Here is a 27,820-nt window from a genome sequence, read left to right as displayed (position 1 = left end):
GGTGTGTTGCAGGCTAGTCAATATTTACAATGAAAAAGCATAAATATTTCACTGAATGCTGATGTGTGAATGAGCATAGCAACTGAGAGAAATTAATCTAGCCAGTGGGGAGGGGACTATTCCCCAGACAGGTTTTAAAATTGTGTGAGGAAATTGTGCATTTACAGCACACATTGGGACAAATGGGGTAAAAAGACACACAATTTGCAATCTGTTTTGTTTGAGAGTAACACATGAAGAAAAAAATGCAATACATGTGTGGCACCAACAGAACACAGGAATATTTTACAACATATTCATGACGCCTTTGTCCTCAACATATGTCAGCATTTCCACTGTAAATCACCTTTACAATGTAATGCCAAAAATATATGCTGGTATTAGACCTGTACATCACTTTTATTAAACTGTCCCTACAAGATATGCCAGCATTGCCATTGCAAATTGTTTTCATGATGCTATGCACACAATATATTACAGGTTTGCCACTGTAAATCCTGTTCAGTAGGTTGTGACACCAACATACACCTGCATTGCTATAGTAAACAATTGCATGATGCTGCACCCTTAATATATGCCGGCATTGCCCCTGTACATTTCTTTCACATCCATGTGCCCACAATGTCTGTATTATTTATTTATATGCAGGAGGAACAATGTTCTTTTGATCACAAAAGAATGTACAGTAGATTAGAAATCAGATTTGATGGTAAGCAGCGAGCATCTTACAATGGGTTGAGTTTAAGGAACCTTCTGACCAGGTTGTGGAGGGGAGTAAATGGAACAGTAGCCAGGGACAATACATAAGTAGACGTACATAGATTAAAGGCAATGAACATTAGACATTTTTAAGTGCAGGTAGGTGGTATGGCCTGCTGTGCGTTGGATGTTGTCATGATGGGTGAAGGAGAACAGAGTTATTGACAGTGTCAAAGGCGGCATACAGGTTAAGAGGAATTAGGATACGAGGATATGTTGGAGTGTTTAGCAGAGGCGATGAAGTTGGATACATTCATGGGAGCTGTTTCCTTGGACTAACAGGAGCAGAAACCTGCTTGAAGGGGGTCTCAAAGGTGGTGCATGTCTAAGAAATGGGTAAGACGGTTGAACACAACCCTTTCGAGCACTAGTGCAGAAGGAGCGACACTTTGCAAAAGTCAGCCAGTAGGTGCGGGTTAGCCCTTTGCTTTTTTAGAAGATTGATGACTGTGGCTGTTTTGAAAACAGAGGGAAAGCAAACTGAGTCGAAGGACAGGTTGAAGAGTTCTGCAGCGAAAGGCCACTAAAGGGACAATAGGCTTGACTAGCTGAGGGGCACGAGGGTCTGATGGGGCACAAGAAGAGTTATCCTTTATCAGTAGAGATAGCAATTTGTCAGTATTAGTGTGGCTAAAGTGTAAGGTGGAAGCAGAGGATGAGGGTAAAGTAGGCAGAGTGTAAAATGTAGGAGGAGGGAGTGTGAGGAAGGTCAGAAAAGTCTGTAATTTGGGAAATGTTTGCAGTAAATTATTCAGCTAGGTCATTAGCTGCCAGAGCAGAGTTGCTAGTCACAGACTTAGGAGGAGTGAGTTTAGGGTGCCCTGAAGCCGGCGAGGATGGTTGGAGTGAGCGTCAATGAGGGTTAGGTAGAATTCCCTTTTCGCTCTATGAAGAGTGGACTTGAGAGAGTTCAAGGCAGAGAGATAGAGTTCTAGATCCTCCTGAGAGTGGGTATGCCTCCATTTCCACAGCAGCCAATGCATGTCTATGCGGTGAGAGCATATGAATGGGGTGATCCATGGCTGAGGATGATTAGACGTATGGGTGAAAGTAAGCAGTGAGAGGAGAATGAGTCATATAGTAGCGATTGGAAGCTGGAAAAGGCAGTGTTGGTGGAAGAGGCATCAGGTCTGTCGGTCGGACAGAAATCGGGGAATGGTAGAAGGTTTCAATTTCCTTTTAGTAATATGTGGAGCAAGTGGTGAGGCAAGGTCAGAGGGCAGAAAGGAGATGGTGCTGGGAACAATTAAGTGGTCAGATAGAGATGGTGTGATGTAGTATTAGTGGCTGAAAGAGAGGTAGAGATGAATAAGAGATTCAAAGAGTTACCCCATGTGTGGGTAGGTACGTTATGGATAAAGTGGAGAGCGAGGTCACTAAGAAAATGCTGAAGTTCAGATTTCTGAGAAGTGGTTGGAGAGGAAAGGTTAGTCACCTAAGAGAATGATGTGATGATTAGTGGAAAGAGAATCAAGGCATTGCCCAAGATCATCAAAGAATGGTCCAGTGTGACCAGGAGGGTGATAGATGGCGAAGGTGTGTACTGAGTAAGGCAGAGCAATAGTAGAGATGGTGAATTCAAAAGAGGTAGGAGAGAATGGGGCATGGGAGATATCCAAGACATTGAGGCATGAAGAGAGTAGGTGTCTGACACCTCCCCATCTGGCAGTCTATACATGAAGAGAGTAGGTGTCCGACACCTCCCCCTCTGCCAGTCTATAGAGGAGCGTGAATGAAGAATAGTTTGGAGTTGTGTAGGGCCGCCAGAGTGGCAGTCTCAGATGGAGAAATCCAGGTTTCAGTGATCGCAAGGTCTAGGGGAGGAGAGCTGGAGTGAAAGTAGTCAGTGATAACGAATGTTTTGCTGCATACAGACTGAGCATTCCAGAGTGCAATGTTCAGTTGATGAGGTAAAGAAGAGCATAGAAGTTGAGTCTCGGAAGAAGAAAGGCGAGGTGGTTAGATGTTCGAGGAGGTAGGGTTAGCTTGGTGGCTTTGTTTTTTTGAAGAAGGTTGAAGAGACATGGAGTAGTGGGAGTTTTGAGTTTTATAATAGGAATAGGAAAGGAGGAATTTGTAGTGTGATTGGAAAAAGCATAGGGAGAGGTGAGTAGGAGAAGAAGCAGGAGGAGCAGGAGTGAATGCATTTAAGGAGAGTAGCACAGTGTGGAGAGACAGTAGTTAGAAAGATTGGGGTAATTGCATGTGTATGCATGAGTGGGTTGGGGGGTGGGCAAAAAGCAGCTGAGGCAGCGCTCAGTGTTTACACTGGGCTGGCTCCTCAATAATGGAAGAGGATGCTGGTTGGTCTGTGCCCCCTTGCCCATTATGGATGAGCCACCACTGATACACCCTTTATTAATCTATGCCGAGGGTCAGTGTGGCTGGAGATTAAATACTGTTGATTTTGAAGTCATGTACACTAACTGCACTGTTGGTAATGCAGTGATTTTGATCACATTAAAGGATACCATACACACGCCGTACAGTAGAAATCTACTAGGCTCAGCAGGTTAAATGACTGTTGCTGATACATTTAAAACTGGCTGTTAATCATATGACATTTTTCAATTCCTTATAAAAAAACAAGTGCTATAAAATGTATTCGGCCAGGGGATGGGTTGGGCTGGTCGCTTGCTTATATTTAGGGTGGGCGTTAGTGAATGTCTGTCCCCGTAGTGAAAATCAAAAGTAGGCCCCTGTGTGCTCAGCTTAGTAATAACTGTTGTGAGCACAACAGAGGCATTTATTTATGATTAAGCAATTTGACAAACATAACCTCTTTAGCAATATATACTGTGATAAAACACAAAGGAAGGGTCACAAAATTCACAGGGTCTTAATGTTATAGTCAAACAAAAACACAAAACACTGTTTAAAGAAAACTAGTGGCTGTACGTTTAAGAAGCATTTCAGTTTGGAAATGCCTTTTTTTTTGCTTTTTTCTACGAAAGTGTAAGCTGCACATTTGGAAACAAAGGTGTGCTGAGCATGTAAGAAGCCTGTGTTTAACAGTGATGGCCCGCCCCCCCAGTGATATTCAGGGCCCATTCATTCTCGTGGTGTCCCTTTTAGGCCAGAAGAAAGAACACATGTGTAAAACCCTGGGTTCCCAGTGATGACTCTGACATCTTCTGATGTTCTAGTTGTTCCTTTATTGAAGTTCCGGTACATCATATTGGATTAATTAGGTCAAGTACATCTGAGCTCCAGGCAAGATGCACCGGCATCCTCTCAGGTAGGCTACATATCTCCAACGGACTCACTCAGAACACACAACCATACATCAACATTCTCACAGGCTACATTCCATGTCACTCACCCAACATTCCACTCATACTTACAAAAGCAACAGGGAAACCAAATCACCACATATCTTCCCTCCTTAAGGAGCACAAACTACACCTACCAAAACCAGGTCACACTAACAACACACACAGCACACACACTCCATCCCCTGCACGTGCATTACAACCAAAAACTACAATCACCACAACTGTACACCCTGAGAACGTCACCAGCATAAATGGTACCAAAACACATAACAATAGTGCCCCTCCCCTTTTCTACACAGTGGAGAAAGGACACCAACCACTGAAAATTGCACCACTACAAATCCCCACGACCTCAGGAATCTCACTTCTCTCCACCTCAATACAGCTTGCCCCGTCTAGGCAACTACCCATCCATTACTCTCCTCACAACCACACCACACACACAACTCCGAGCTGTTCACCCACACAATCCAAAGAGCCAGGCTGGGCATTCCAAACACCCGAGTGAAACGACACAAAATAACATGAGCACCTAAAGTGCAATGCCGCCACCCCTATCAGTCACCTGTGTCCTCATGACCCACCATACAGGCCAACCACTGCTATGAGGAAGCATCATCACATACATAGCCAAATGCATCACATTCACCAGAACGACCGCACACCACTTGCGCTACACATCCACTCCTATCCTCACAGCCACATTAAACACACAACACTATGCTGTGCACCCAACCATACAAAGAACCAGGCTGGACGTTCCAAACGCCAGAGTGAAACAACACACAACAAAAACACCCACGGTGCAGTGTTGCCACCCCCATCCGTCACCTGTGTTCCCTGAAACCACACTAGCTAACACACTTGCTGTGAAGAAACATCACCATATAACACACCAGTCACTAAACCTTTAAGCACACAAGTATGACAATCACCACCTTACTCAAAGGCTCTAACACACAAAGACCCTTGCATACAGAGCCCCACACTGCATCAACATGTCACTACTGTAATATACTTAACATTTCTACAAAACTCTAACCAAGCTTCTTAGTCTTCAAAATAGGAACAGAAGTCCCACCTGCAAAGTAAAAGATTAATGTGGAAAAAATCAAATGAATTCTGACTTCCTATTGCATAACCTTGACCAGTCCACTCTACTTTTGTTTAAAAATAGTCCATCTGTGGAAAAAACAAGTTAAACACAACTTTTCATTTGAACTAACACTGTCACAAAACACGTGTTCAAAACATCATTACTGTTATATCACTTCTAAAACAGAGGCCATGATATGCTAAACCATAACACACTCACCTCCCGCCATGCACACATAAATTGCACCAGGCCTCACATCACAGAAACCTCTTATATAAATATTATCCCTACAGTAACATTGGTATGACAATTACTCAAAATCTGAACAACAAAACACATTTTTTCCCCACTTGCTCCTCCCATCTCCCTGTTCCACTTGAACAAAAGTATCTTAGGGGAACACAGCCCCATATGTCCTCATGTACTGCTCCTCCTGCAGACACCCATTTAAAAATAAAAGTACCTTTCAGGGAACACGGCCACACACCGACAGTCTAAACATCACCAGCAGCGCTCCATTTTAATTCCCTGGAACGCTGCATCTGCTTGACTGAATGATTTTCCCCACCAGAGGTGTTACAGCCTTGTGTTGCCCCCCTCTGTTTTGCTGATGGCAAACGCTTTTCCACCAAACGCCCGATGCAGTTTCCAGTAGCTGCAACCAGCCCGCCGTAATCTTCCCTCGGTTCACCATAACACGAAGTGTTTCCTCATTAACACCAGACCACTTTGCTAGGTGCTTTTATTTAAGCGATGTATCCCTCCTTGACATCGCACACGGAATTCTCCCATAATGACGTTCCATGCTCAGCAGGCCTTTCACCAACAACCTGCACCGTTCCAGGTACGTCATCACTACTGAAGAACTGTCAAAGAAGACAATGCTCTCCGCCGTAACAGTCACCGCTCTGCTCCAATGGCCACAGCCTTCTGTTGTAATGTAGTCTTGTCCTGCCACTGGCCTGGATGTTTGCTGTGGAATGTTGGTGCATGAATGCAGCTCAGGAGAATGTTGGGTGGATCTGTGTGTGAATGTTCTGTGAGAGTCAGTTGGAGGCCTGAGCTGGGTTGAATGGATGGCCGGTGGGTCTGCTCCTTTGTTAGTGATGTTTATACCTTCCTATGTTCCTGTCCATGTCTACGTGTGCTGTAAATACATGAAGAGTAACTGGAGTATTGTACAGATTGTACATATGTGAATAAAGCCTACCTGGAACCAAACCTAGACTACAGCTGGTCTGTACTTCAGTGATGCATCCTGAATATCTAGCATAAGGCTTTACAACACCTTCCCGGATCCACTGATGGCTGATCACGGCAACACCCTCTTGTCATCATTGGCTTAAACATGGATTTATGTTCTTTTGTTTGCAGCCATAATAAATCAAATGTGGGTTCCACAACCCATAAACTGAAAGAAGAGGTCTCGTGTCTCATGTAAGTAACCGTGGTGCTGCTGGGCCAGTACACAAACCAATAAGGGTGTGTGAATGAACCCTGTGACAGAACAGTAAATAACCCAACATCTTGTATAGACCCCCCTGTATTCTACAAAAACAAATCTGGACTAACCCCACTTCTCCACAAAACCCCGGGCCTTCATTTGGGAAGAACACCGTGACTTTAAAAACCCTTTTGCAGGTGACCGGTTCGGACCGCGTTCACATTCCTGCCTGACCTCTCTGACTGGCAGTTCCAACATAATTTACCTTGTCATCTGCCTACTTGACACGAAACTGGTGCTTTCTTCTCGGACTCGCAACTATGCCCGAGCGAGCGGTCATATTTCATACTCTCTAGCCTGCAGGTAGGCCTGCTCCTACTTTCCCGCTCATTAATAATCACAGGGACACGTCGGACATTAGTTAACGTGTGAGTGACGTCATGACTCGCGAGACCGTGCGTTGGTAGAGACGGTAGCTGCGCACTTGGCTGGCTGAGGGGGTTCAGCCATGTTGTTGTATGGGAGCTGGTTGCCGAAGTTCAGCGCTTGTATCGTTATTTTGTCTCAGGCGCTTTTAAATAGCTACACCGAAAAAGAAACGTCAACAGTTGTTCGTGAGTAAAATGAAACTCGTGCTCGCTCGAAATGTTGTTCGAAAACTGGCTACTCATGATTTGAGAGGTTTTTTGAGAAACTTTGGGATGGACTTAGTGTACGGAACATATGCTGTGCCGCGATCATAGTCAAAGCTGATAGTGGCAAAAGGTGGCAGGGTGGAGGACGAGTGCTTCCAATTTGTTAGTAAAGTTGAAGTAAATATATTGCATTCATACCGTGCCATCATGGGTGGTGCCAGACTCCACATTTTTGTGGGGGTTGGATGACAGTTTGAAAGCTGATTATTGTGGTGTGTGTCCCTCCCCAGTGTATTGCCCTTTTAACATGGGCAAAAGGAGCCCCTGCAGGCTCGTGCACCAGAACGGCTGAAGACGCCCAAAGAGGAATGACTGGTCTGTCTCTCATTTAGGCCTGCAGCCCCACACCGTGTGATGCCGTGGGACCCTCGAGCCAGCAGGGTGGCAAGGGTCCGTATGGGCAAGGGTAAGATCCGCCTTGCACCACTAAAGACCTGGTGTCTTCCGGAAAACCCCAGAAGCACTGGGCCTCTCAGATACTGATGACCCATAGCACCCATGGGGGGCTGATGGATGCCCATAGCAGGCCCCCATATAACAATGGCGACAAGGAAGAACCCCCGCAGGGATCACTGTCCCTATGGTTTCTGAGTGTTTTTTTTCTTTCTGCCTTTCTTTTTTTTTTCAATGAAGGAGGGAGGGAGCTGTCCCCCGCTGGAGGAAAGAATGCTGCAGCCATTTCTGTGAATGATGTGAGGAGGAGCAGCATCCACTCGCCCAGGAGGTGGGGAGGAAGACCAGTCAGTAATAATCATATGCTCCGGTCATGAGCAAAACGAGCAATTGCCCGCCCACTCCCGACATCCAGAGGCATTGGTGCCTGGGGGTTGTCCGCGCTCTGGTAAGTAGTATCCGCTGCAAGAATAATGAAAGTACCCGTCCACCAGAGCATGTCAGGACTGAGAGAGGGAGAGAATAATGTCCCGGGCCAGTCGGTGAAGATAGTGTACAGAGGCTGCCTGCTTCCACTAGTAAAGCGGGTAGTGCTCTGCTATGCTGGCAGCACCAGGTGCTGTAGGACCAGGCCGCTGGCGGTGAAGTCAGCAGCTCAATATCAGCGCTGAGGTGGAAAATGCTCTGGGGCTGGAGCTGGGAAAGGAACGATCCCAGGCCTCCGACAGTGATCAGAGGAGGCGCTCCATGCTTCCACAGTGAAAAGCGCATGCAGAGGGCCCTTGAACGATCGCGGGACCCTCAGGTGGTGAGCTAAATAATCACCGGGATCGGAGAGGCCATAGGAGCACCATGTGGATGAAAACGGGGAAGGTCAGTGCCCCGTAAGCTGTAGCCCATCCTGTTTTGTGCAACCCCTTCCTAAGCCCCAGCAACAGTGGTTTGTGAGCTCTGTATCATCTGTAGTGCTAGGAGAAAGCATGATAAACTGCACTGGGTGAAAATTGTATGACTTCTACAAAGAAGAGGACTGCAGAAAACCATGGGTGTTCCTCTTACACTCTGTATAGCAACAACAAATAAGTCTGCATTGAGAAAATGCTGTTTCGAGGGTGCTCCTGGCCGACCCAGAGCTAGGATCCACCACGCAGCCTAGTGTGCCTCACAACTGCACAGCGTGCTAGGCAATTGCACAAGTCAGCGATGCTGTAATGGGGGAAATGGTCAAGGACCTGACATCCTGCCAACGTAGCAAGTGGCCTCATCACCTTACCACTGGTGTGTGTTTATACTGCCGGTGGCGTAATGCCAACTACTCCTGCCTCAGGGAGCGGAATAGAGAAGTGGGCCTAACACCGTACCCGCATTGACACCCTTCCCCCAACGACACCCTTGCCCCAGTGTCACCCTACAACTGGTGGGCACCCGCTGCGTATGGCAGCTTTGTGCCTGGGGAGAGAACTAAGCAAGTGGCCTCATTGCCCTGCCGCTGGTGGGCACCCTGCTGGGCACGCCATCCATGGACCAGGCCCATGTGGCCCTGGGTGCGATTCCTGCCACCCCCGAGCTGGGACATCACCTGACCTATCGTCCTGCCTGGAAGAAGAGAAGAGGGGACTGGCCAGGACTGCTCCGGCCCCATCAGCAGCAGTAACTCCAGCCTGGGGGAGCAGAAGAAGTGGGCCAGACACTCTGTCATCTGTGTCCGGCCAACCAATGTCTCGCAGTCCTCAAGCCCACCATCCAGAAGAAGTGCTAGGAGCAAGAGAGGTTTGCAGCTCAGTATGAGTGCTTGAGTCCCCCCCTGTCCCATGACAGTGAATAGACACTCCTGCCTGGGGTAGTATAGCCAAGGAAGAGGGGAGTGAGTAACATGCTGCCACCCCTGCTCTGTCGACATCATGTGGCGCAGCCTGGACACCCTGCTATCCGCGTCTCGCAGACTGCCCAACATTAAGGGACTGACTGAGCCTGGCGCAGCTTGGACGCCCTGCTAGCCGTGTCTCGCTGCCTGCCCCAACGTCAAGGGACTAAGCCAATGTGGCCCCAGGTGTGGTTTTACCAGCCTTTGAAGTGTAACATCAACAGACCTGGACCCATGGAAATGACAATCCTGAACGGACGCTGGAGCCAAGTTAACGGGTCTTCGGCAGTCATGCGAGTGCTCGGAGAAGACTCAGTGGACATGTCAAAGTATGTCCTTAAAGTGGTCCCAGTTAAATGAATGCAAAGCTGTATTTCCGTAAGTTCGGAGTCATGCTGTAAATGGTACCATCAGCTAGCGATGGCATCCTTCAGTGGTGGAAGCTCCACTGACCCCAGGTTAATAAAGGGTTATGTAACATGCGGTCGAACTGCCAATATTCCACCAATGGTTCGCAAACCGCGACTGTCACCCGCGGGTTAAGTGAAGAGTGTCTCTGGAGGATAGTTCAGGGGCAACGCGCTCGCCTTGGAAGCAAGATGATACGGAGCAACACAGGTCTGATCCCCGGGTCTGCGCTTAGAAACTTCTGGGTATTAAGCGCTTTATAAATAACCTCTCATAAATAACCTATCATATCATATGTGTTGTAGTGTTGTATGTCTATAACTATGTGAGCCCTATGTGTATAGCAGTGGCATATCCCATTTGTTGTCGATCCTACATTTTTGAAATAGCCCAAGTAATGTTGTTCTGTAACGGGGGAGGGGATCATTTATGTTTCGGTAACATTTGTTTGTTTATGAAAACGGAGGAGTGTGATGTGTGACCCTCCCAAGTGGCAAGGGTCTGCATGGTCAAGGGTAAGGCCCGCCGTGCCGCACTGAAGACTGGGTGTCCCCTGCAACCCATAGAGGCACTGGCCTCCAAGGTACTGATGACCAATAGCACCCATGGGGGCCTGACAGATGCCCATATCAGGCCCCAATATAACAGTTCTGAGTGGGGACATTAATCCATTGGGCTGTCGGCCACACCATTCTCTGAGCCCACAGGGCTGAATAGTATGCCTTCTGTTTTAAATGAGCAGACCGAGGCATACCTTGATGGAACAGACAATTTTTTATTTGGGAACAGTTACATTTATTTTCTGAAAATTAAAAGGGTCCATCCACAGAGTCTCCTCAACCCACCAAGTTCAAGGACTTTGTTGGGTGGGGGACGGCGGGGACTCCCGTGCTAGAATGAGCTCGCGCATGTGGGCATTCTCACACTCGCCACCGCAGCTGTGTCCTTTGAATGTAACTGGCGGTTGCGCAGTAAGAGCGGGGAGACCTTGAATTTGGTGGGTAGACTGTAAACGTTGGGACACTCTGGAACATCTTTGAGCACTGGTGTGTGTGCTTCAATTAGCCCCTCTCTTCCTGCATGTGTTGCATGGATGGGATTGGGTAGCTCCATCTCCACTCCTGTTTGAGAATACTGTTGCTCACTCTTTCGAACATACTTTACTGCTGTGCTCACAGCCCTGAGGAATCCCTTGACTGGCATTTCCAGAGATCGGGGCTTTCACATCATTCATGTCCTGTCTGGCAACTATTGTTGTGGGAACAGAGATGGACTCCACTTCCTCTCCTGTTCACCACATGTTGCAGAATGATCAGCACACTCCCTCTCACAAGACCTCACCAATTGATCCTGGCTCCATTTGCTGCTATCTTCAAGAATCCCCACTGTCCCCATTACAAGGGATCCCCCCTTCAACTCCACTGTACTCGCTTCTCTTACTTCCTCCTCCTCCTTTAATCATGTCTCCCGCCCTACAGGTCGCGGCGGAGGCATTGGTCTTCTCTTTCAACCTAATTGTCTGTCTTCCCCTTCCTCTTCCTCCCTGTTTTCCCCTCGTTCAAATACCTGTACAAATCCTTCATCTCCCCCCCCCACCCAATATCCTTTCTAATCATTTACCGGCCACCCGGCCCCCTCATCTCCTTCTACGATGACCTTGACCACCTCCTCTCCCTTATCTCCCCCACCCCTAACTGTTCATGGTGATTTTAACCTCCACTTCTCCTCCTCCCACCACTCCTCCCCTCTTTTTTCTATCCTCAACTCCTATCTTCTCACACCCTTGCCCTCCTCTCCATCCCACTCGTCTGGATCCACTCTTGATCTTATCTTTGTCTCTTCCTTCCCCCCATCTCCTGTCTCCACCCTCCCCAACTATCTCTCTGACCACGCTTTACTCACTTTCTCACTCACTCCCCCTGCCTCTTCTTCCCCTCCTCCCTCTTCCCCCATTTCTTTCTCTCAACGGAATCTCCGCAACTTTGACCCCTCTCAATTCTACAATACCTGCATCTCTTTCCTGCCTCCTCTCCCCCACTTTTCTTCCCTCTCTGCTAACAAAGCCTTATCCACTCTTTCCTCTTCCCTCTCTTCTAGTCTAAACCAGCTCTACCCTCTTTCCCCCTTTCGCCCCTCCCACAACCCTGCCCAACCCTGGCTCTCCCCTCACCTTCTCTCTATGCGCCGCCTTCTCCGACGCCTTGAAAGACATTGGCTTAATCTCCGCTCACCAGATAACCAAGCCTCCTACTTCTCCCGCTATGCTGTAATGGCCTCCTGGCAGCGATCTGCAGCGGAACGTCTCCTGCGCCTGTGGCTGCATCCCTGGCCCTTAATGCGGCGTAGGAACTTCTCCACGGTGTTCCCCGCCGCGATTCAAGATGGCGGCCGCAACCAGGGCTCTTCACCACCGCGGCCCACTGGCGCTCTCCTGCCCGATGCGGGAGGGGGCGTTTTGGGTCCAACATGCAATAGCACTACCGTTGTAGTGCCTGCCGTCTCCTCCATCCCTCCCCCTCATCTGCACGGGGTCCTCGATTGAGACTGCCGGGTCCGGCGACCGTTTGGACTCCACCCATTCCAACGCTGAGAGCTGCAGTGCTGCATCCTCCCCCCTCGCCTGGGCCTGCTGACGCAGGGGCTCCCAGCGGCCCACTGCCGCTTCACCCAGGGGGGCCTCCCCCGCATGACGAGCTCCGGCAGACCCGCCGGTCAACATCCGTTGCCCTAAGCCGGTGGTGCCTGCAGCCACAGGGGGGCCTTCTGGAGGAGGGCCCCCCCAGCCACCACCTCCAGCGCGGTCGGCGCTCTACTCTCCAGGCGGGTGCCGCTGGCCCCATTAAGCATTTCAAGCTCCGGCGGATCCGCCGCCCAGCAGCTGGCACCCTGAGCCGGTGGAACCGACGTGCCTACAGCCACAGGGAGCCCTTCTGGAGGAGGGCTCCCCTGCCACTATCTCCAGCGTGATTGGCGCGCCACACTCCAGGTGAGCGCCTCTGGCCCCATTGAGTGAGGTGGGCTCTGTCCCTCCGGTCCCTGAGCCTGTGGGGGCCTCCCCACTTGCACCCACGATTGGCTTCTCCCATGGGCCTTGCCTGGAGGCCCGCCGCCATCCCTGAGGCTTGCCGGATCGCTACCCCCCCACCTCCCATTGATTGTGGTCTGTTTCCACAGCGGTAGTCCTGGTGCTCCTGCAGCTTCCTGGGGTGCCCCTGCCCACCATCACCACGCACCAGCGAAGCGGTATCACCTCCACTCCATTGCCTTGGATCCTGGATTCTCACCCTGTGTGGCTTCTCATCACAACACTATTACTATCCCGCGAAGGCACTCCTGCCCCTCCTCCTTGAGAAACCTCCTGGGGCGCCCCGGCCCACTCTATTCCTTGCTATCGCCACCATAGACTCATGTGGCCCCTGGCAGTGAGCATATTCCCCCCCACCCCGGGGCAAACTCTCGGGACCCATCGCTTCTCCCCCAAAACCATGACCAAGGTGGTGAAATCATCGAAGGGCACCGACATTGCCACCATGCTGCTGGCCCGGAAAAGGGGAAGAAAACCGACCCCCCCTAATCTAACTCCCCAGAGGGCCTCCGATGTGAAGGGCACTCTTGCCACCAAGGAAGACCTCCAGGTCTTTATGTCAGACATTAAAGCGGAATTCCGGAACTGCATGACGGAACTCACAGCCAAGTTGGAACAAACCAAACAACGGACCTTCCAGGACCTGGAAGAGATCCTCCTCCCGTTCACTGAGGGACAACTTGTCATCGGGGGTGATTTCAACGGGGCCCCGGACGCCCTTAAAGACAGATCTCATCCCCCAACCTCCAGGGATCAGAAGCTAGCTCTGGCCCTGCTCCACTTGTTCCGCATGCTTGATGTCGATACCTGGAGAGTGTTATACCCGGAGGAGAAGGACTTCACCTTTTACTCATATGTACATCGCACTTTCTCCAGAATTGACTTGCTGTTGGCCTCACCTCGGATCCTGGCCTTCACGGATGACGTCACGATCGGCCCCCGGATCCTCTCGGACCATGCCCTGGTCTCGCTCTCCCTCCGAGTCCTCGACCCGGATCCCCCTCCACGTCGCCAATGGACTTTGTATGACCCTATCCTGGGGGACATGACGGTAATAGATGCGATCGCCAGGACAATCAAAAACTTCTTTACTGAGAACCGTAACGAAGACACGTCACCCGCCAACACCTGGGACGCCATGAAGGCGGTGCTCAGAGGGGAACTGATCACCCAAGGCGCCGCGTTTCACAAACAGAAGAAGGTGACCCGGGACGCCCTGGAGGCCGAGGTTTGTGCAGCCGAAGCAGTCCACAAGCAGTCCACAAGCGGAAGGGCTGGTCTCCGAAATCCTACAAAGCCTTGCAAATGGTGAGGAAGAGGCTGGAGGCACTCCACGCCGACACCACTGCAAACCTGCTCGCTAGGACCAAACAATGGTACTACGTCCACAATAACAAAGCCAACAAGCTCCTGGTCAGCAAGCTAGCTAGGGAGAAGACTCGGAAATCCATCCTGGGGCTTCGCAACCCACATGGATCGGTTCGCTATGCAGACCAAGAGAAAATTCGGCTAGCCGCTGCCCATCAATCCGAGACTATGACAGCGGTCCCGAGGGACTTGGAAGCACAGCGCGCATACATCCGTAAGGCGGCCCTTCCATGCCTGAGTCTGGAGGTTAGCCAGGAGCTGGAAACACCTATCATGGAGGAGGAGGTGGAAGAGGCTAAAAAGAGTTTGAAGCCTAGGGCCCCCGGCCCGGACGGCTTCACCACCTAGTTTTATAAACTCTTTCGTCCCCAATTGGTGGCTCCCTTGGCCCGTCTCTTCAATTCATTTGCGACTACCGGAACAATCACTCCGTCCATGCAGGAATCCATCACTGTCCTCGCTTTAAAGCCCGGAAAGGACCCCCTTGAGAACAGCTCGTACAGACCGATTTCCCTGCTCAATTTGGACGCTAATATTTATTCAAAGATCTTGGCTAACCGCCTGGCTCCGGTCCTACCGAACATCATAGACCGGACCAAACCGGCTTTATCAGCTACCGGTCCACGAAAGATAACATTCGCAGGGCTCTAAACCTCATCAAGGTGACCACACGAAATTCCCAGCAGCTGCCCTTACTTGCCCTCGATGCGACCAAGGCCTTCGATAAGGTGGACTGGCCATTTCTTACTCTTACCCTCGAAGCCTTTAGCTTTGGCCCAATCTTCAGGAAAATGGTCCTGGCAAATTATCAAGCTCCCAAAACCCGGCTCAGAGTTAACGGCCGCCTGTCGGACCCTATCCTTCCTACCTGCGGAACGAGGCAGGGATGCCCCCTGTCCCCCCTGCTTTTCACCCTGGTCATGGAACCGTTGGCCCAACGGGTGCGGACAAACCAACTGATAAGCGGCCCGAAGATAGGCGCCACCCAGCACAAGATCGCCCTCTATGCGGACGACGTCTTGCTAACCGTCACAAACATCCAATCCTCCCTGAGGGCAGCTCTGGTGGAGCTCCGTAGCTTCGACGAGGTAGCGGGATTCGCCATCAACTTCTCAAAATCAATAGCCCTCGGTGTGGGCCTGAGCCCGGACAAAAGGGTCGCCCTGGAGAAGCAAAGCCCGTTCCAATGGAGCACCCAAGCAATCCCATACCTGGGGGTCCGGACAAAAGTCTACCAGGCCAACTTCCCCCCGCTCTTCGAGGAATTGGAGAAGGACCTCAAGCGCTGGCAGTCGCAGGAAATCTCCCTGCTGGGCCGTATAACGACTTGCAAAATGAACCTCCTTCCCCGCTTTCTATACGCCTGCGCTTCCCTTCCTGTCTCGATCCCCCTTCCCCCCATCATGAAGCTTCAACGGAAAATGATTGACTTTATATGGAAGGGCAAGAAAGCGAGGATGATGGCCAGCGCTAGACTGGGAGGGCTGGGGGTCCCGGACCTCCGCAAGTACCATATAGCAGCACAGCTGGCCCACCTCCAGGCATGGGGACTGGCCTCAGGTCGCCCAAAGTGGGTGGACATCGAACAATCTTCTGCCTCTTTGCTTCCTCCCGTTCCTTCCCAACGCCTTGCGCCGGAGTTGGCCAGATGTGCTGATGGCCATGAAAAACTTGATAAAGGCATGGGAGTGGGCCCGCAGATACAGAGGGATCCCAAGCGACCTGAGCGCGCTCTCCCCAATCTTCCACAACCCGGCCTTCTCCCCAGGAGCTCATCCAGCGAACTTCAGGAGCTGGGTCGCAGGAGGCCTTCAATCGCTGGGACAGCTCTTCGCAGGAGACTCCCCCCTTAACTTCGAACAATGTAAATCCTCCTTTCAGCTAGCGGAGACGGACAGATTCTACTATGCCCAACTATGTGACACTGAGGTCCAGAATTCTATATAATGGCATCTGTACAATAGCATCTATATAATGGTGGCACCGCCTGCAGTCTATTTACTATGTATAGCCAGCCTTATGATTACTTAGTCTACTTGTATTACAGCATCTGTACAGTTATAATACGGCTTGCATTTTCTGCGGTGCTTCTTCACACGTTCAATATTCATTCAGCATATGAAAGTCTTCTCGATTCTTTACTTCATCATCAGTTTCTATAAGATCTATGCTTCTCTCTTCTTCAGGCACTCTTCTCAGTGCGTCACGCTTGCTTCTTGTGATGTCACCAGCCTCTATTTCTCTTATCTTCATATCTTCTTATCTTCATATTTCTTCGGGGATCTCCTCCAACAGATTGTCATCTCTACGGGGATACATCATATAGGGTCTTCTCAACGGATAACTTGTCTCAACGACTCTTTGTGGAATAGGCACCATCACTAGAGTTGCGCATTTCACAATTTCTGGTTTCCAGCATATAGTCAAAATGGGGCAGGACTTCCTGCAGAGGCATTCAGCTGCTCCTCTACAGTCCGACACAGAAGGCACTGAGCATCACAATGAGCACAGGGGTAGTTATTTTGAACATTTCTGCTAGCCACTCTGGTACTCAGCCAAATAGTGAGTGCAGCCAACTGTCTGAGGCGGTATCATACGTTTCTTTTATAATAATATAGTGCACATATCTCCTCTACCGCTTCCGTGAGTGTTCCACTGGCAGCATTGTTGGCTGATCAAGAACACATTGATTCTGAAGGGTCACTAGGCACAGGGCACGGAACTCTTCGCCAATTGTAGCACCTTGTAGCCGGTATTCTGCAGCCATTTGGAATTTGCAGCTGCTTGTACCCCGGGAAGAAGTAGGGATGTGAAGAAAACCAGTGCCTTTTTAGAAAGTCGCAAGTGCTGTGGGTTTGGGTTCAAACTATGTGCTGATTTGGCTGAGATTTAATTGCTGTTTCTTTTCTTTCTCGTCACTTGCCTTTGTTTGTCTTTCACCTCCTTCTGCTCTTTGTTCCTTCTTCCTCTGCGATGATGTAGGAAGTTTGTTTAAAGGTAACAGGTCTGCCTGGGGCATCACCAATGCAGGGTTGTGGAGAGTCACAAGTGTGCACACCCCTCCCCAGTCTGGAGGCAGCTGGGCATAAGCTCTGGATCTGCATGCTCACCAGTAATCCATTACCGCCGCCGTCCCTTTCTGCAACGCCGGGATGCTCATCGTCTTCTCGCAGCCAGTGTTCATCCCCAGTATGATCGTCCCTGTTGCTCTGAAACACAAGGAATGCTGTGTGAGTGGCTTTATGTGCACTGGACACAGTTTCTCGTCCATGCACGTCAAAGCATTCTCATTGACGTTCCATATTCCCCTGCATTTGTTCTTTATTTTCTTTACCACCCTTTCTTTATATCTCACCAGCCCTTATGCGCGGCGCTGCATCATCCCCTGTTCCCACTTCCCATTGTGAAACACTGAACCCCATATTCGCATCAGGGCTCTGATGTGGCACCATGAAATACCATGGCCTGTTGAGTTTTTACGATATATTCTCCTGTGGGTAGTGGCCAATTGTTTCCACCTAGTGCCCCTTTCATACTATATTGCAGTAATGCATGCTTTGCTGCCTCTTCCCTGGCCGTGCTTTCAAGCTGTTTATAATTATCTGAATGTTCCTCCTCCCATTCGTCTATCCATTGCCCTTCTACTGTATGCCCCTGAAACAGGCCCAAGAGCATCAGACATCCCCCCTTCTCTGCTGCTACTTTTTGTGGCAAGAGTTGGTTTGGTGTCCCTGTTACGTGCGTGATCAGCAAGCACACATAGCATCTGCCATCAGTGTTCTCTCGCCCCACGCTTTTCATCTCGTTGTACCATACGTTTCCAGATGTCTGGTCTCCCACCTCCCCAGTGGAGTCATAGAACTTCTCAGTGCTAAATATACTTCTGTCAGTACGTGCCCACTTTCCGTTGTCGATGGGCACACCCCTACTTTCTTTATACGAAAGAAACCAGAAGAAGAGAAAAACAAGAAAGAAACAAAACAATCCTGTCCCTATAGTTTTCACATCATGTTTATACTTTCTTCCATTCCCATCACTTGTGTCCTGCACACCTCCTTCCCCGCTTGTGGGCTTTCTGTAAAGTCTTATAGCTGTAAAGAATGTCAATGATAATTGGGTAATACTTCCCATCAAATTGCGTTTCTCCCTTTGTACCTGTAATCTTGCAGACGGTCAGAAACGTGAGTCCATGCCCTCCTTTCTTTTATCTTCACTGCTGTGGGTGTAGCGTACACAATTTTGTGAGGGCCAATGAACCTCGGCTCCTGCCACCTCCGCACAACGTTACGGACAAGATCCCCCAGATAGAGGAGCTGTGCTTGTGGGAATTCTTCCTCTGTGTGTGCACTCCAACGTTGGTCGGCCAACTTGTTGAACCTGGTGTGAAATGTAGTTGAGGGCATTTGTCATTTCAGTTGGGTACGTTTGCAACTCTTCTCCCAAAACCTGTGCTGTGGTATTAGCATCTGAAATTGAACGTGCAGGAGGAACAGGCCAATGCATTCTCCTGGCAGTTACAATTTCGTAAAGAGTCAAATGATGATCCGCACCGGGTGACTTGCGAAGGGCAAAAGCGCTAATGGGGGGCAAAAAAGCCAGTTTTTGCACAATGTCGTGGTTAGCTTTGCTAAGCGTTTTTTAAGAAGCAGTTTATTCTCTCGACAATTCTGTATACTTGCAGTCGGTGCACTGTACATAGCCTGTGATTTATTCCCAGGAGGTGTTATTTCCTTGAAAAGGTCATTGGCAAAATGTTGCCCATTATCAGAACTTATCTTCTCGCATAACCCCACCTCGAAAACACCTCCCGCACTAAGAACTTCACAGCAGAGTTTGCGTTGTTTTTAGCACAGGACTCCGCATCAATCCAATGTGAAAATGGACAGACAACGACAAGCATGTACCTACAAGAGGTACATCTGTTCTGCATGTCAACATACTTGATATGCAAGTGCCGGAAGGGCCCTTCTTGTCTCTGCAATGTCCACCTCACCATTTTTAAAATATGGCCGGACAAGAACTGCTGACAAACCAAACACCAAACAATTCTCGGTAAACTCTGCCAGTCTGAAACTCTGCCAGTCACTCATGTGAGTTTAGAATGTACAACCCTTCACTTATTTCTGCCGCTATGTGTTCTTTGGAAATATGGGTGGAAAAGTGCAGGTGCTCTAGTGCTACACTTTTTTTTTTAAAAATAATTTAATACATTTTCTGCCAACATAACAATACAAACCAAATAAGCAGTATAATTGTAACAATTCCATTACACATCATATTATCCTAGGCACTGCTCCCCCAGTCCCACCCCCCTCCATGAGCCTATTTGTTATTCACATTCAGTATCTGCTACATGCAGCAGGGTCTCATTTTCCTCAGATTCTATTGGGTCTGATATTACTCCAAACAAGTCTGCTATTAGTGATTTCCATGCCAACAAGGTGCTCGTCTCCTCCTCACCACTCACACTGCTCGCTTCTTGCCATGCCACTGTTTTCCGCCACCGCCCATTTCTGCAATTCCTTCCACCATACCTCCACCCGTGGCTTGTGGCATTTCTTCCATCCCATAGCAATCCTCCGTTTTTCAAGCACATATGCCAGATCTTTCAATTTCCCAACATGCTTGAGTTTCCGTGATTTGGGGAACCCGCCCAGTAAACAGGCCCAGGCCGAATCTATGACTAGCGCAACCCCCTTTTCTGCCAATTTCTGCGCCACTTCTCCTCAAAAACCCTCAATTATTGGGCATGACCAAAACATGTGTGTCATGTCAGCGTTTTCTTGGTTACATTTAGGGCATGTCTTCCATAATGTCTTCCAGCATTACGGAACTTAGATATCCTCAAAGGGGTCATGTATGCTCTATGTGTTATATACAGCTGTATTTGTTTTAGTCTGGCGTTTCTCGACACCTTTTTATGATAACCCAGAGCACGTTCCCATATCCCATTCTCCATCGGGGCTCCCACTTCCGCTTCCCAATCCAATCTGAAATGTGTCAATTCCTTACCCACCTTAGTCATCATCATCTCATATAATCTAGAGATCTCATGCCCCCCTTCTGATACATCATATATTGCCCCCACAGTTGCATATGGTTCCTCCGTCAATACAGTTTCTGGCCATATTTTCCGAATGTTCTGCACCATCCTATTATACGTAACATATTGGCCCATATGTAGTCCTGCCTCTTCATTAAGTTCTTTAAAATCCTTGATGTGCCCCAAACGTCCCCTAGCGTTACCAACCCTACCGATTCCCAGTAGGTCCTGATAATCACCCTCATCTGTTTATCCCCTTCAGTCAAAGCCACCAGCGGTATCTACGGGGAGCATGGGAATGGATCCTCCATCAACCAACATGCTCAATGCCAAATTTTCCACCCAAGCATCATCATCCCAGGGTGCTCCTTCATTTCGGTTTCAGGCAACCAAATAATTTCCCTCAGGTAAACGGGGTACAGACCCATCCAAACAACCTAAGTTCAAGGGTCTCTTCGTCAGAGAGCCACTTGGCCACATATTGCAGTTGACCCGCCACACAATAAACCTCAAAAGTAGGCAGTCTGATACCTCCTTTTTCATAGAAGTTCTGCAATTTCCATAACGCCACTCTATTTCGGGTACCATGCCACAGGAAATCCCTAGACACACTATTCAATTTAGTAAAAAACTTCTTGGGTATCATATATGGAATATTACTGAAGTAATGCAGAAGCCTAGGCAGGACCACCATCTTGAGCATTGCCCCCCGTCCCATCATTGCTAAGGGCAGCTTCTCCCAGAATTTCATGCTGTTCCTAATTTTCCAAATAGCTATTTCGGTATTGTGTCTATGTTTCTCTTCCACCGTGTGGTACACGTCTATTCCAAGGTAACGAAAGGAGCCGATCGCCCATGGTATTTGTAGTACCGGTAACTTATCTACAGGGGTTCCCCTATAGCTACCAAGCAGGAATATACTGGACTTTTGAGGATTTACCGCTATACCTGGCAGCTCTGCATACCTCCCCATCACTTCAAGTATGTATTGGAGATTTTCTTCCGGATATTGCAAGTATAACAAATCGTCTGCATTCAAAGATATCAGATGTCGTTCTCCCCCCACCTCAATACCTACTATATCATATTGTTGCCTAAGGTATATTGCCAGGGGTTCCAGGGCGAGGATGTAAAGCATCGGGAACCAGGGGCACCCTTGCCTCGTGCCTCTACTAAGTTGCCATCTCTCAGATATCACCGATCCTGTTCGGACTCTGGCTAGCGGTTAACTGTACAGCATCTTTGCCCACCTGATGTAACCTGGCCCCATTCCATAATCTCCCAGGGCTGCCAATAGCCATGACCACTTAACCGAGTCGAAAGCTTTTACTGCGTCTAAAGACACAATCGCCATTTCACCTTCATTCCTGCAGCCCCATTCGACCACTCGGTGGAGTCGCCTATGGTTATGAGTTATATTTCTATTCGTGACATAGCCCGTTTGGTCGGGGTGTATTAATTTACCAATTACTTTCTGCAATCTGTTTGCCAGGACAGCCGTCAATATCTTGCTGTCCTGGTTCAGCATCGACAAAGGTCTATAGGAGCCACAGCTATGCCCTGGTTTGTTGGGCTTGGGAAGTGGTATTATGATCGCTTCTCTGAACGACTCCGGCAACCTTCCCATCTCAAACGCTTAATTAAGCATTTCCAGCACTGGGGGGAGCACTTCCTCTTTGTATACTTTATAAAATTCGCTAGGGAACCCATCTGCTCCTGGGGTCTTACTGGTAGGCAACTGCCTCACAACCTCCTCTAACTCTTCCAAGGTAATTGGCGTATCAAGCTCCTCCCTCTCCTCTTCACTGACCTTGGGCAGTCCTATGTCTTCTAACATTTCAATTATCTTCTGTTGGTCACCCCCCACCTCGTCCCCATATAGCACCTTGTAATAATCTGCAAACTCCTTGTTGACCCCTTCTTGGGTGGCCACTACATCCCCATCTTCTCTAGTTATTGCCCTAATCGGGGGCCTAGGGGTCTCGTTTTTTTGTATAACCAGGCCAAAAGGCGGCCTGTTTTATCCCTGCCCGCATGCTGCCTCTCAACGTACCTTTTATAATTGAGGTTACAAAGCCTTTCCCAGTGCTCTGCACACTGCTGCTGTAGTTTGAGTACCAGCTCAGTGTCCACACTGCCATTTTTTAGTGCTATTTCTAGCTCATCTTCTGTCCTCTGCAGGTCAGCCAAGACCCCCGCCCTGTAGCCCTTTTGACTTAGCAATGGCAACCCCCCGCATCACCACCTTAAACGCTTCCCATAATGTGCCAGCGGAATCAACACTACCAGTATTCACCTCAAAGAAATTAGTAATCTCATCTCTCATATCTTCTCTAAAGACTGGATCCTTAAGCGCCTCTGCTCGGAGGTGCCATGTAGGGATCCTCGCCCTCGGGGGCGATATTGCCATCCAAGGATCAGAGGCGAGTGATCTGAGAGGACCCTCGCCTTATATTCGATTTGTGTAATCTCAGTCATTACATCTGCTATGGCAAAGACATAATCAAGCCTCGTATGCAGTTGATGCGGGGCCGAATAATGCGAATATTGCTTCTCATTAGGATGTTTCACTCTCCATGCGTCTGTCAAGCCAAAATCCACTAGCAGTGACTGCAACGCTTTTGCCGCTGGGGTGGGCCTATCCCTCCCGTTATCAGATCTGTCCATCATGGGGTTTAACACACAATTAAAGTCCCCACCCCAAATCACCGCACTCCCTACACATATACTAAGGTTGGTGCATAGAGTTTTGAAGTATGCCGCCGTGTTTTGGTTGGGAGCATATGTGTTTACGATGCATACCTCTTTATTTTCAACCAGCCCTCTCAGTATGACCACCCTCCCATCTGTCTCAACCACTTCTTGTTTTGGCTGGTACGGGACATGTGGCGCCACCCAGATAAGCACTCCTCGAGCATAAGCAGAGTATGGCGAACCCACCACAGTCCCCTTCCATTTTTTCCCAACCAGTTCTAGCTTCTCTTGTGTCAAGTGCGTCTCCTGTAATAATGCAATATCTAATTTTTGCCTTCTCAGATACAACATGACCTTATTTCTTTTCAAGTAACTGTTAAGGCCCCTGACGTTCCACGTTATTATCTTAAGATCTCCCATAGGTAGTTGATATTCTCCTCTCTGATTCCCAGTCGATCCCACTCATTCATGTAATGCAAATACAACACTCTGACTCTTCCATGTAGGCTCATGATTAAACTTAAACTCCCCATAACCATATACACACTCAACTCCCCGCCTCACCCCACCTCCCCCCGCCCATCCCTTCCCCAACAACACCCTCCCCAACTGCTGCCCAGCTCCATTCCTGGATCTCAGGCACCCCCACATCTAGCCCTGTCTAGAGCAAGCTTCTACTCAGGACTCAGTAGGGTGAAGCCGCCCTATTGGCTGCTAAACTAATATTATTTCGGGGTAGGTTGCTTACATTCTGTTGCTCCTGTTTCTAAAATATTACACTTTATATTAATGCCACACAGTTACCATTTGTATTTTCACCCACTATATTCCAGTCCATGTCAAGCCCGGGACTCGAACGTTGCTCAATGTTCAGTTGGTCCCAGTTTCTCTATATAACTAGGATCCCCCTCACACTTACCCCCTCAGTGTCCACGTTACCAGTTCTTCATTCGTCGCCCTCCCGCCAGTCACAATCCACTTCTTGTTTAGGGCAACCCTGCAGGTCCAGCCATGTCACTGCATCCTCCGGAGTATCAAAAAAAAGGGCTCTGCTTTTGTGTAAGACTTTCAGTCTTGCTGGGTACAAAAGCATGTATTTGATTCCTGCTGCCCTCAGCCTCCTTTTGACAGCTACGTAACTGTATCTCTGCCTCTGCACCAGCATCGTGTAGTCCGGAAATGCTGTGACGTTTGTGGATGCTCTGTCTATCGTTCTGCCCTTGCGAAAAAATTCCAAGATCTTTTCTCTGTCTCTATAATTCAGGATCTTCGCAATGATCGGTCTCGGTGTGGCCCCATGTCGAGGTTTCCTCATTAGGGCACGATGCACCCGCTCCACCGTGAATCCCTGCGAAAGTTTGTCTGCACCAATCTCTTGCAGGATCATGTTCTCCACGTAGTTTGTTGGGTCCTGGCCCTCCTCACCCTCCGGGAGGCCGACCACACGTATGTTATTTCTCCTCGCCCTTCCTTCCGCTTCTTCCACTCGATTTTCCAGGTTAGCAACCTGTTGCTTTAGCACATGAACTTCCTTTGCATTGTTCGTACTGACATCCGTATTAATCTTTACCTCACTTTCCAAACCACTGGTTCTCTCTGCCAGCGCTCTGACATCCTGGCGTAGCAGGGTAAGTTCTGTTCCCACTGCATCAATCTTGTTCTCTAGGGCTGTCCGTAAGTCCGCCATTGCCAAGTCTCATTTAGAGCTCAGCTCCGTTATAGCCTCCAGGATCTGGTGCTTATTACCCTCTGGAGCTTCTTTCACAGGAGTCACTGCCATGTCCTGCACCGATGTTGGGGGGGGGGGTCTTCTGTGGTTTCGTGAAGACCTCCATTGAAGATTGCTTGGTCTTAGCTCTTGGTCCTTTCGCCGACATATTGCCACCCTTCACCCTTGTATGGCACCGACTCAGTGCAGTTGGCGTAGCATTTTCAGTTCACCAGCCGTCTGAGTCTCTACCTTCCACCTCGTATTTAATATAACACGTAGAATTGTCATTCAGGTGGGTTGTAGCCTCCCACGTATTACTTTCCACTCGTAGGTCTTGTTGGGCCAAGCATCCATTGCTACCTCCTCCTGCAGTCAAGTTGCCTAGGCGCCTGCAGTGCAAGCCTGGTTGGGCGCCCCCACAAGGTTGCTGCAAGCACTTTTCTTTATTGCCTTTTTGTCCAATCCCTGTGTCACTTAGTGCCACTTATAGGAATACATTAATGTTGTACCCCCTTGGCATCCTAGGCCTTCTGGGCCTTTTTCATACACATTTTCGGGTACATCCGCATCTAATTGCAGTGATAATATATTTCCCAACACCGTGCAGATTGCTCAGCTTGACATTCTGGTAACGTATGTTTATAAGCCTAGTGCAAGTATGGTCACCCGGCAGCAGCACCACGGCTATCACAATGTGTGGCGCCCCCCTGGAGCCTCTCAGGCCAGCTCCTCAAATGCAGCCTGTGTCCAGCTGCGTTGGCTCACGCACCTCCGAGCCCCGCAGTTCCTGCTATCCTCAGCGCCTTCCGATGCCCCCACAGTTTATTTCGCACTACTACTTCTTAATTTAGCGAGCATCTCAGGTACGCTGGCACTGTGTATATTACATGCGCTGGGTGCCACATTCACATGCCGCTTTGATCTATCCAGTTGTACTCGAAAGCGGTCTCATCCATAAGGCTCTGAAGTGCCGTCTCTTCGCGCAGAGCAAAGGGTTACTGTTACAACACCCGCTGGCAGTCCGTGTATTTCCTTCCATGTGCGCGGCAAAGCCAGCCCCTTCCATCCATTATTGCAAGCCGTCGTAGTTCGCAGAGCTTCTCGCTGCAAGCTTGTAACACTTTTCAACCGCTACCGCTGTACAGTTCAGGAGTGTCAAATAATCACGGTCTGTTCAGGGAATGCAATACTTGCTCTCCAAGCAATCGTCCGCGGCTCAATGTAATCCCGGGGATTCAGTTTTGTTTCTGGTCTTTGCCGGCATTCTCTTTGTTCGCTGCCATCTTGGCAACAAAGTGACCACCCAGCCACATCAGATAAAGTACATATATCTCGCTATCCGCAAGCACGATGGACCTCTTTCTCGAGCTCCACATAGCATGCGGTTTCCGACGCCTGGTCCTTGAATTTCAGGCGCTCGCCACAATTTTAAAAGGCAACTTGTAGCAAAATGAAGTTGGATCATCAGGAGCACATCTCGAAGCACGTCCTATTGCATGGCTAGTTAGCCACGCCCCTGCTCTAGTGCTACACTTAACAACTTTTTTGGCATCAGCGGTTTCCCTGTGCTTTTTTGACTCCATATCAAATCGGTGGGGGAGAGGCAACAACCTCTTTGTATCCACAAATCTTTCTCCTCCTGCAGGACTTCTCCTTGCAGCTCTATTCTCCCTACAATCAGTATTGTGTGAAAACCTTCCCCCCTCTCTTGCTTTTGACCCTTTCTCCTCTCTGCCGCCATTATTTGCATTCTTTCTTACAAATCTGCGTATAGTCTTGTGGTCCCTTCAGGTAAATAGGCAGCTTCTTTAGCTGCTCTCTTGGCCATCTCATTCCCTAAAGATATTGGGTCCTGTTCACCTGTGTGGGCGGCACATTTTATTATGGCCACCTCCACTGGTAGCTTCAATGCTTCAATCAGTCGCTCGCTCGAGCAACTCTGCATGTTGTACTGGGGACCCGTCACTTGTCCTAAACCCCCTTCTCTCCCATCGTGCTAATCCTGAATGTATTGTGGATGACACGTAAGCTGAATCTGAAAATGTTAGCTGCATGCCCTTCCATTATGTTCAATGCACTGATCATGGCCACTAGCTCTGCTGCCTGTGCAGAATAATGCGATGGTAACCTCTTGTGATGATATCACTTATTCCCCTTTCTTGTAGCACACTATTGCATCCCCAGCATGTCTCCATCCCGTATTGCGGTCTATGCTTGAAGACCCATCAATGAAGACCATGTCGGCCCCATCTATTTCTTCTTCTTTGACCTGTATGTTCGCTTCCATTCTCAACATATGTGCAGCGCAGTCATGTGTAGTGTCCTTCCTCTGCAGATTCTGCTATGAATATTGCCGGGTTTACCACACATGACACCTCACTACCTCTATGGCTGGGTTTGTCAGTATTATTTCATATCCCGACACCCTCTGTGTTGTTAGCACACTCTTTGGTTTTTCCAGAATGGCAAATAATGAATGCTCCACATACAGTACTAGTGGGCATCCCATGGTAATTGTTGCTGCCTTTTCTATTGCAAACGCTGCAGCTCAAGCGCTTGTTCACAGGGGAAATTACCCTGCATAACTGGGTCTAGCGCACCACTATAGTAAGCCAATGGTTTGTGCCCCTGTGGATTATTTTTTGTGTGAGTATCACCATTATCAATGAGCCATCTGAGTGGGAGAACAGGTACAGCTTCTGTTGGTAGTTAGGGGTGGCCAACACTGGTGCATGGGCCAATGCGTCTTTTAGTTCTGTAAAGTTGTCATTCATTTCTGATGTCCACTTTATTTCCTTTTTCTCCTTCTGCGCCTCCTTAAGGGCCTGCAATAAGAGTTTTGTAAAGGTAAAGTAATCGAAAACCCACGCCCTGCAGTAATTGCATAACCCCAAGAACTTCTGCATCTCCTTCACTGTGCATGGACGTACAGTGAGGGGAATTGCCTCTACTCTCTCCCGTTTTATCTTCGGTCCTTCAGTGGAT

The sequence above is a fragment of the Ambystoma mexicanum genome, chromosome 6p, assembly GCF_040938575.1.
Source record: "Ambystoma mexicanum isolate Mex_15411 chromosome 6p, UKY_AmexF1_1, whole genome shotgun sequence".
In the NCBI taxonomy this organism is placed as follows: Eukaryota; Metazoa; Chordata; class Amphibia; order Caudata; family Ambystomatidae; genus Ambystoma; species Ambystoma mexicanum.
Note: the sequence above shows the minus strand (reverse complement) of the source record.